Source organism: Phacochoerus africanus, unplaced genomic scaffold, assembly GCF_016906955.1.
Source record: "Phacochoerus africanus isolate WHEZ1 unplaced genomic scaffold, ROS_Pafr_v1 Scaffold_20, whole genome shotgun sequence".
Lineage (NCBI taxonomy): Eukaryota > Metazoa > Chordata > Mammalia > Artiodactyla > Suidae > Phacochoerus > Phacochoerus africanus.
The window spans coordinates 513023-522140 of record NW_025927392.1 but is presented as its reverse complement, the minus strand read 5'-3'; the positions used below and the strand labels follow the sequence as shown (position 1 = coordinate 522140).

At 37.2% G+C, this 9118-nt stretch overlaps 1 pseudogene; it reads left to right on the top strand.

Moving 5' to 3' along the window:
- The first annotated feature begins 6473 nt into the window (after window positions 1-6473).
- Window positions 6474-7402, top strand: LOC125119261 (olfactory receptor 4C46-like; annotated as a pseudogene).
- Window positions 7403-9118: the final 1716 nt, after the last annotated feature.

Sequence of the window (9118 nt, the reverse complement as noted above, 5' to 3'; positions counted from 1 at the left end):
AAGTAACAAATTTATAAAAACAAGCTTATGTGGATATAACATCATTTTATAGGTCAAATATGCTTAAGGCTCTAAAAAATCTAATTGACCTAATCAGTTAATTCAACAATGTCACAGGATAAAATGTCAACACAGAATATTGCATGCATTTCAATGAAAACAAGACTGAAATTAGAAACCAATGTTGTGTATTATACTATTGAAATGAAATTTGAGGGACATATTTAAAAGTATATTCAAAACCTACAAATGCTCATCAGAAAACACCACTGAAAGAAAGCAAGTACATAGGTAAAAGCAAAGATAAGCCATGTTGATCGATTAAAAGACAATATTTTGCCATAGCAAATTTATAATGTCAATGCAATTCCAATGAACATACTTCAGGGTATTTGAAGAAACTGACAATCTTATTTTAATTTTAATATATAAATAAAACATTTTAAAGGAACTTAGAAAGAAAATCACTCCCCCAAAAGGGACAAAGTTCTAAAGAACAAAGCTCCAAATGTTGTATGGTGTTGACATAGGGATAAACATAAAATCTTTTAAATATAATAGAATGTCTAGAAATGACCTATAGGCATGATTATTTACAAAAATATCAAGACAATTCAATGGAGAAAAAAATACATTTTTCAACAAATTGTGTTGGATCACCTGGATATCCATGTGAGCAAAAAAAGGAAGCTCAATCACTACCTCACACTATACACAAAAATTAACCCCAAATGAGTCAGAGACCTAGAAGTTAAAGCTAAACCTATGAAAAAAATTCTATAAGAAAAGAATTTACCTGGAGGTAAGTCACCGTTTACTAGATATGACATGACAAGCAAGAACCTTGAGAAAAACTAAAAAAAATTGAACACTGTCAATCAATGTTTTAAATCTTCTGCTCATTGGATATCATCATTTTATAAAAACCAAAAGAGTAGAAGAAAACAATACCTAGATTTATATATACAAAATTTATATTTTATACATGTATTTATATTAATACATATTACAAAAGAATTATATATGAAATATATACAAATAACTTACAAATTAGTAATAAGAAACCTATTTTAAATTGCATAAGGTCTTGAAAAGGAACTTCCAAAAAATATAAAAAATGGCCAATAATAACATTCGTGTTAAAAATATTCTCAACTGCATTAGTCAGCAGAGAAATCCAACTAAAACCTCACTAGCCCACCTGGCTGAGATGGCAGCACAATGGCAGCACCTGTGGCCCCTCAATGTCCTGTCACCAACCTGCTCTTTGACATGGATGGCCTCCTGCTAGGGCAACATCACCCCTGATTGAGAACCATCATTTGAAGGACCTTTTTTTTTAAGCGTTATCACACACTACCCTTCATCTCATTTTAAAGTAGCTTAGCATGTTTGCATGTGGAGGGAGCATGCGGATGTTCCCCAAAGACAAAGAAAGCTGCAAGGCACTGGAAACATCACTCTGGCTGCAGAGCAAAGAACATATTTGAGGGAAGCTGGATAACTATAAGAGAATTCAATCAGAATAGTATAGCAAAATCCAGTCGGAGAGCAAGGATGAGAAGTTTGTTCATGGTCTTAGAAAATCAAGTGAGTTGTCATCACACTCAAGAGTTCTTCCAGCATAAAGATGGTACATCTGGAGTTTCAGCACATCTCCCAAAGTGGTGTGACATCTGAATTGACCTGTTGGTTATGAGTAGGCTTTCTACAGTGTTTTGATGCTTCTGAAAGGAGTTGTGACCCTGGAGAAGGAAGAAGCTGTTTTTGTAAACAGGTCCTTCCGGTACATTATCTCTGATCAAGAAAATCAGGAGTGGAGATGGGATTAAGATGGCAGAATAGAAGGACTGGAGCTCAAGTTCTCTCCTAAAAACAACAAAATTCACAACTAAAGCCTGAGAAATCTCCACCCAAATGGACCAGAAACCTTAAAAAAGATACCCCACTCCAGAAAAAAAAAAGAGGAGGACACATCAAGACAGTAGGAGGGGTGATTTCATGATATAAACAACCCCATACCTCCTGGGTGGGAAGCTCCACAGACTAGAAACTAACTGGTTCACAGAGACTCACCTACAGGAGTGAGAGTTCTGAGTCACACATCAAACTCTCACATGTGGGAATCTGGCACTGGGACAAAGAGCACCTGGAGCATCTGGCATTGAAGGCCAGTGGGGCTTGTGCACAGGAGTGCCACAGGACTGGGGGAAAAAAACACCCCATTCTTAAAAGGCGCACACAGATTTTCACGTGCACTGGGTCCCAGGGCAAAGCAAAGTCTCCATGGGAATCTGGGTCAAACCTGACTGCAGTTCTTGGAGAACATGCCAGGAAAACAGTGGTGAATGTGGCTTGTTGTGAGGGAAGGACATTGAAGGCAAAGCTCTCGGGAATATTCAGCAGTTGCCTTTCCCTGGAGGTGGCCATTTTGGGAAAAACTGGCCCCACCCATAAGTCAGCTGCTGAGAAGCCCCAGGGCAAACAACAACCCAAGTGGGATCACAGCCCTGCCACTCAGTAAACAGGCTACCTAAAGACCCTTCAGGCACACAGCTGCCTCTAATCCCATCCAGATACTAAGCCACACCCACAAGAGGAATTAGAATCGGCTCAACCTACCAGGGGGCAGGCATCAGCCCCTCCCATCAGGAAGCCTACAGCAAGCCCCCTTACTGACTTCAGCCACAGGGGGCAGACATCAGAAGGCAGAGAGGCTACGAGTCTACTATCTGTAAGAAGGTCACTACACCAAAAACCTATAAAAATGAAACGACAGAGGACTATAACTCAGATGAGGGAGAAAGGAAAAAACCCCAGAAAATCAGCTGAGTGATGAGGAGATAATCAGCTTCTGGGAAAAAGACTTTAGACTATTGATGCTGAAGATGATGCAAGACGTTGGAAATAAACTGAAGGCAAAGACGGATAACTTGCAGGAAACACTGACCAAAGAGATACAAGAAGAGATGCAAAATACAATAACTGAAACAAAAAAATTCACTAGAAGCAGCTAACAGCAGAATACAGGAGGTAGAAGAAAGAATAAGTGAGGTGGAGGACAGATTAGTGGAAATTATGGCTGAAGAACAGAATAGAGAAAACAGATTGAAAACAAATGAAGAGAGTCTCAGAGAAATCTGGGACAATGTGAAATGCACCAACATCCATATTATAGGGGTGCCAGAAGGAGAAGAGAGAGAGAAGGGGACAGAAAAAATATTCCAAGAGATAGTAGAGGAAAACTTCCCTAACATGGGGAAGGAATCACTCACTCAAATCCAGGAAGCACAGTGAGTACCATATAAAATAAACCCAAGGAGGAATACCCCAAGACACATATTAATCAAACTGACCAAAATTAAATACAAAGAGAAAATCTTGAAAGCAGCTATGGAAAAGAAGCAAATAACATACCAGTGAACCCCAATAAGGTTATTGGCAGATTTTTCAACAGAAACTCTGCAGGCCAAAAGGGAGTGGCATGATATACCTAAAGCAATGAAAGGAAAAAAACTCCAACCAAGATTACTCTACCCAGCAAGGCTCTCATTCAGATTTGAAGGAGAAATCAAAAGATTCACAGATAAGCAAAAGCTGAGAGAATTCAGCTACACTAAACTAGCCTTACAACAAATACTAAAGGAACGTCTCTAGGCAGAAAAGAACAAGAGAAGAAGGAAAGGAAAAAGAGCAGTAAAAACAAATCCAAAGTAATTAATAAAATGGCAATAAGAACATACATATCAATAATTACCTTAAATGGTAATGGACTAAACGCCCCAACCAAAAGACATAGACTGGCTGAATGGATACAAAAACAAGACCCATATATATGCTTTCTTCAAGAGACCCACTTCACTTCTAGGGACACATACAAATTGAAAGTGAGAGGATGGAAGAAAATATTTCACGCAAATGGGGATCAAAAGAAATTTGGTGTAGCAATACTCATATCAGTCTCCATAGACATTAAAATGAAGAGTATCTTAAGGGACAAAGAAGGACATTACATAATGATCAAAGGATCAATCCAAGAAGAAGATATAACAATTGTAAATAACTATGCACACAACAGAGGTTCACCGCAATATAGAAGGCAACTGCTACAAATCTTAAAAGGACAAATCGACAATAACACAATCATAGTGGGGGACTTTAACACCCCACTTACAGCAATGGACAGATCAACCAGACAGAAAATCAATAAGGAAACACAGGCCCTGAATGATGCATCAAACCAGATGACCTTAACAGATATTTATAGGACATTCCATCCAAAAGCAACAGAATACACATTCTTCTCAAGTGCACATGGAACATTCTCTAAGATTGATCATATCTTGGGCAACAAATCCAAGCTCGGTAACTTTAAGAAAATTGAAATCCTATCAAGCATCTTTTCTGACCAACATGCCACATGACTGGAAATTAACAACAAGAAAAAAACTGCAAAAAACACAAACACGTGGAGACTAAACAACCAATGGATCACTGAAGCAATCAAAGAGGAAATGAAAAAAGACCTAGCAGAAAATGGCAATGAAGATATGACATTCCAAAACCTATGGGATGCAGCAAGAGCTGTTCTAAGAGGAAAGTTTATAGCCATACAACCCCACCTCAGGAAACAAGAAAAATTCAAATAAGCAAGCTACCTTTACATCTAAAGCAGCTCAGGAGATACGAACAGACAAGACCTAAAGTTAGTAGAAGGAAAGATATCATAACGATCAGAGCAGAAATCAATGAAGTAGAAACAAAGAAAAGCATAGACAAGATCAATGAAATGAAAAGCTGGTTCTTTGAAAAGATCAACAAAATTGATAAATCCCTAGCCAGACTTATCAAGCAAAAAAGAGAGAGGACTCAAATCAATAAAATTCGAAATGGAAAAGGAGAAGTAACAACGGACATCACAGAAATACAAAGGAACATAAGAGACTACTGTATGCAACTATACACCAATAAAATGGAATACCTAGAAGAAATGGACACATTTTTAGAAAAGTACAATCTTCCAAGACTAAACCAAGAAGAAATAGAAAAGGTGAATGGACCCATCACAAGAACTGAAATTGAAACTGTGATTAAAAAAACTTCCAGGGAGTTCCCGTCGTGGTGCAGTGGTTAACGAATCTGACTAAGAACCATGAGGTTGCGGGTTCAGTCCCTGGCCTTGCTCAGTGGGTTAAAGGATCTGGCATTGCCATGAGCTGTGGTGTAGGTTGCAGACACAGCTCGGATCCCACATTGCTGTGGCTCTGGTGTAGGCTGGTGGCTACAGCTCCGATTAAACATCTAGTCTGGGAACCACCATATGCCACAGGAGCGGCCCAAGAAATGGCAAAAAGACAAAAAAAAATCATTGTAGTCCTATCAAAAGTAGTTTACCAATTCAACACTCTTTATTATACCATAAAAATATAGGGCATGGATGAAGAATTTGGAGCAAAAGGAAATAGTATAATCTGAATTAATCTCAGGAAAAAATATGCCCTTTTTGCTACTTGTTTTGTGTAGGATCCTTACTTTCTCTATGTTTCTACATCTAATATGTAAAGTAAGTATAAAAATTACATATTACAGGTTTTTAGTGACTCAAATACTGGAGAGTCTTAGAGCAAGTAAGTGTTACAGTAGGATCTATTTAATATGATTATTAGTATGATTAGTCTTATATTGTCATTATATACTAAGATTGATTCTCATGTGCTATATGGATGAAATAATATCAATTGCACAGGTTGCTCTCATGTCATGTGTATAGAAATCAATCATTAAAAAGTATATTTATAAGCTATTATAAAGTGACTGAATTTAGGAAACATGTTTATCAATTTCATTACAGTAGCCCCTGTTTCCTTTCACTACTTTCCCATCACTAAAGCCCTGTTACACTTTACAACAAATATTATAAACTGTCTCATACTAGCATTTCTGTCTTCCATCCCCTGAGAATTAATCCACTTCATAAACACCACATAAAGATCTTAACTGGCCTTATAGCCAAGATTTCCTCATTCTCAAATCTCTCTTCATTCTTCTGCTCATAATCTCAGTTACCTTGCAAGGGTTCCCATTTCCTAAGCATAATGGGAAAACTCCTTAGCTTTGCATTCATAGCCCTTAAAACCATTTTCTACCACTCTTTTCAGGCTTAGCTGACACAACACATGAGATTTACTGCCTCATCTTAAGCTCTGAGTATCTCACATAGTAAGGTCATTTCCTGCCTCTGCATTCACTAAGTATCTCATGTCTGTAACTAAATATTGTCTTCTCCAAGGAAAGGATTGAGTCATCTCTAAGAGATCAGACCCTTGTTTCCTATATATATTCTCAAAAGAATTCATAACTCAATAGAATCGAGGCATTTATTATTTATTACATGGGGAGACCTAATGAATTCAAGGTTGAGCTAATAAAAAGTGACTTTTTTAGGTAATGTAATTAATCATAACATGAGATACATGGAGAATAAGAACAATGTGGCCGAGTTCATTCCACTGGGGCTCACACAGAATCCAAAGACTCAGAAAATAATATTTGTTGTATTTTTGATCATCTACATTGTTTCTAGGGTGGGAAATGTGCTCACCATTGTCATCATCACAGCCAGTCCATTACTGGAGTCCCCCATGTACTTTTCTCTGGCTCATCTCTCTTTCATTGATGCTTGCTATTCCAGGGTCAGTACTCCTAAACTGATTGTAGATTCACTCCATGAAAAGAAAACCAATCCATTCAATCAATGCATGACAGAAGTCTTTGGCAAACATTTATTTGGAGGTGCTGATGCCATACTGCTTTCTGTGATGGCCTATGACTGCTATGTGGCCATCTGCAAGCCCCTGCACTATACAACCATCATGAACCGGCACATGTGTAGGCTGCTAGTGGGAGTTGTGTGGGTTGGGGGTTTTCTTCATTCAATGATAGAGATTCTCCTCATCTTCAGATTACCCTTCTGTGGTCCAAACATCATCGATCACTTTATGTGTGATCTGAATTCTTGCTCAATCTTGCCTGCACTGATACCATCACTCTAGGACTCTTAGTTGATCTCAACAGTGGTTTCCTATGTCTGTTAAACTTTATCCTCTTGATTGGCCCCTATGTGGTCATCTTGCTCTCCCTAAGGACCCACAGGTTGGAGGCAAGGCACATGGCCCTCTCCACTTGTGTTTCCCACATCGGAGTTGTCATCCTATTCCTTGTGCCCTGCATGTTTCTGTACCTGAGACCTGCAGCTAATTTACCTATGGACAAGGCAATTACTGTATTCTACACTATGATAACTCTGATGTTAAATCCCTTAATCTATACCCTGAGATATGCCCAGATGAAAAATGCCATTAAGAATTTGTATAGCAGAAAAGCTGTTTCAGGTGATAAATAAAAAGTGCATGAAGACCACCAAAAAAATAACTATGAGATAAAGAAAAAAAATACAAATCAAAGAGTCTTCAAGGATGGTGCAGACATAGGTGCAAAAATGGAAACAAACCTCATCTGGAATACACTCTGAACATTTGGAAAAATCTACCAAATCGGGGCTTAGTTTTCTTCTTTTCATAAATCTATATGGGTTAATAAAATCATTCTCACAAAAAACAATCAAAGAAATAAAAATACACTGATACTGAGCAGGTAATCTCTGTAATAATCCAAGGAAATAGGCACTGTGATTATCCTCATCTTACAGGTGAGGAAACATAGAAAGAGGGAAAAGCTCCAAAACAGAAATGCTGAAGAACCAGTACTCTGCATTAAGCTGATCTCTCAGGCCATGTTCTTGATTGCTGTGACATAAAGCCAGGCAATGATAATAGAAAGGTAGCTTAATTTTGCTACTCACCATTTATTGAGAGAGGGATTGTGTTGATATATATACAGAAATGTACATATATATATATATATGACATGTATATGTGTGTACACACACACACCTATTCCTTGGTAAAATGTTAAGGCTGCAACTGGGACTGCAGCTGAAAGCCTAGGCCACAGCCAGGGCAGCACCAGATCTGAGCTGCATCTGTGACCTAAGCCACAGCTTGGGGCATTGCTGGATCCTTAAACAACTAAGTGAAGCCTTGGATGGAACTTGCATCCTCACAGAGACAACACTTTTTGCTTAACCCATTTAGCCACAATGGGAACAACTATAAGTATATATTTTATATATTTCTTATTATTTTGTATTATATGTAATTACACACAATATTTATGTATGGTTATAAATGTCTATTATTATATATTATTATCATTATCATATATTGTATTCCAAATTTCCTTATTGCAATCAGAACCATTTTCTATCAATCATGTCACCATCTTATGCTTATAACTTAACAAAAAAACAATGGCATATCAAATAAATAATATTTCAATATCATAGAGGAATTTCAATTTGCAAGGTAAATTAAAAGTCACACTCCACAAAGTACTTGCCTACTTGCTAACAATATTTTGTTCAGGTAGCACAATATCTGGTTTATGATAAATACTGAATGGATAAATGTGAGCATAAGGAAAGATGAATAAATTCCATCAAATATAAAGAAAAAGTGTAGAAGTGGAAACTAGGAAGATGTTTCTATCTTTATTTCCTTCAGACTCAAAGATGTATTCTAGGTATGTCTCATTCAGAACCTACAATTTGTTTTCATGCTTGCTTAAACTAGGGATAAGAAAGAAATTGAAAATAAACATTTTATCATATGAACAAATAGTTTATTTTTATGTTTTCCCAATTCTTAGCAAGATTTCATCGTACACTTTTTGGTGTATTTCTCTGTCACTCATGTCCCTTTTTGGTAACATTTCATTATGGAAATTACATTTTTATATGTAGCTGCAATCCTGAAGTTGTTTTGACCTAAGGATAAATATATTCTATTCGTTTCTTCCAACATTCATTCATTGAACTGATTGTTTTTTCAGCCTAGGGGAAGTATCAAGCACATCGATGGTTATTGGGGATTCAGCAGTGAATAAAGAAAAAAACTGAATGACGTTTTTACAGAGCTTAGGTCCATTGAGAGGCTCCCAAAATGAGCAGGAAATTATAACACAGTATTATAAAGAGTGAGATAGTAGAAGGACAAGGTAC